The following is a 2,397-nucleotide window of genomic DNA, read 5'->3' as shown; positions in this document are numbered from 1 at the left end:
CATGGTGGCTGAACTAGGGGTAAACCACTGCTCGGGCTCCTGAGAGACACAGGAAGCTCTCAAATGAATTCAGATTATGCAAATGCTATCATGAGGAAGGAAGTGGGGGCACCTTCAAAGCTTGTGGCACCATAGAGGGCCCACAAGTAAGTTGAGATTGACAGAGACTGACCTCAGACTATATCAAAATCAGGCCTTAGCCCTCCCCTCCACAGAGCCCTCTGGTGCGCTTGGATTAAGGGCCAGCCTTCACCCTGACCTAAAAGCCCCATGGCATCTGGCTCCTACCCTCCTCCAACATCACGCAGCCCCACGTCCACTCAGATCCAGCCACACTGACCTACTTTCTCTGTTCCTCTCACATGCTGAGCCCCTTCCTGCTTCAGGACCTTGGTCTCTGCTGTTACCTCTGCCAGACAGCTTTTCCTCCACATCTTGGCATGAGTGGCCTTTTCTCTTTATTTAGATTTCAGCCGGAAGGTCTCCTCTTCGTGGAGACCTTCCCTAGTATTCTATCTAAGCAGTTGCCTACCGGATTCTCAGTATCCTCTCTCTGTTTTAATGTCTTCGGAGCACATAGTGCTCGTTCAATTTCCAGTTATCACCTCCAGTGGAATAGAAGTGTCACTGGATCAAGGAATCGTTGAACTTTTTTTAAGACTTTATTTTTTAGAGCAGGTTTAGGTTTATAAGAGTATCAGGAGGATGGCACAGAGATTTCTCAACCCCCCCCCGCCCCACACATGCATAGCCTCCCCCATTATCAACATCACTCACCAGAATTTTTTTTTTTTTTTACCAAGGGTGAGCCTACATTGACACAACATCATCACCCACAGTCCATAGCTACCTTAGTGTTCATTCTTGGTGTTGTATGTTCTGTGGGTTCGGACGAACGTATAATGACATGTATCCATCATTACAGTATCCTACAGAGTATTTTCACTGCCTTAAAATTCCTCTGTGCTTTGCCTATTCATTCCCCCACCCTCCCATCCCCCGGCAACCACTGATCTTTTTATCGTCTCCATAGTTTTACCTTTGCCAGAATGTCATAGAGCTGGAATCATAAAGTATGTAGCCTTTTCAGACTGGCTTCTTTCACTTAGGATTATACATTCAAGATGCCTCCATGCCTTTTCATGGCTTGATATCTCATTTATTTTTAGCACTGAATAATACTCCGTTGTCTGATGGACCACAGTTTATTTATCCATTCACCTACTGAAGGATACCTTGGTTGCTCCCAAGTTTTGGCAATTATGAAGAAAGCTGCTATAAACATCTGTGTGCAGGTTTTTGTGTGGACGTGCATTTTCAAATCCTTCGGGTAAATATCAAGGAGTGTGATTGCTGACTCAGATGTCCAGCTGTTCCAGCACTATTTGTAGAAGAAGCTTGTGTAACTTTTCACTGTTTTAACCTAATGACTGCCCAGTGCTTGGCAAATAGTAGGTGCTCAATAAACTTTTGGTTGAATAAATAAATGAAAGACTGTCCCAAGCCAAGATTTGTAAGAATAGCCTCAGGAAGGCCAAAAGCTAAAATAAATGGAGTCTTGCAAAAGCTGTAGATACCACCAAAATCTGGGTTGTTAAAATTTTCTATCGGGTAAGAAGCCAAGCGGTGATGGATGGGACAAGCCCATGCAAGGGCAGGGGTAAGGCAGGGTGATGGAGAGAAAGCAGAGCTCTCCACCCTGGATTCTGTTTCAGTCACGTCAGTCAGGGACAGTGCTGTGGATGAGGTGGGCAGAGACTGGAGTCTCCCAGTCCCTCCCAGATACTTGGACTAATCTGCCTCTACCTCTCATTGGTAGAAGCTCAGGATCACCAGGGTGTGGTGACGAACTGCACGTCTCATTCAGACTCCACTCTGTCCTCTCTTGACAAGGTCACTAAGGTGGCAGAGGTGACAAATGCCATCCCAGAGACCTGAGCCTTGCCAATGAGAGTGGTGACCTGCCACCAGTGACCTTCATGGGGTGGTGAACGAAAGGAAAGGTCCTAATAACAATGTAGCCAGCGGAGAAAAACCAGGAGACGAAAGCAGCCAAGGAAAAATAAGTGCAGTTTCCTCCTTGCTGACCGGTCTCCGTCCCCGGAGCTGTGTGGTGACCAGGAACTAAGGCGGGGTGACTGGGGAAAGTCCTAGAGACCTGCTTTGCTGGGTAGGGGTGATTTGTGTCCTGCAGACAGCAGAAGTCATGTTCTGGAGAGACTTGTGACTACCACCCAGGCACGAGTTGACATCGATTACCCATGTAATGGGCTAGAGAGCAGAATTTTAGTCAAAGGAGATGCAGAGCTGGTGGCCCGTGACCCATAAACATGTGTGGTTTGGCCCAAACAGCCTTTGGCCCCATGGTGTGTCATTTTAGTTCTTGTTTCGTTTTTT

This window comes from Pseudorca crassidens, chromosome 9 (assembly GCF_039906515.1).
Source record: "Pseudorca crassidens isolate mPseCra1 chromosome 9, mPseCra1.hap1, whole genome shotgun sequence".
Taxonomy (NCBI): domain Eukaryota; kingdom Metazoa; phylum Chordata; class Mammalia; order Artiodactyla; family Delphinidae; genus Pseudorca; species Pseudorca crassidens.
Note: the sequence above shows the minus strand (reverse complement) of the source record.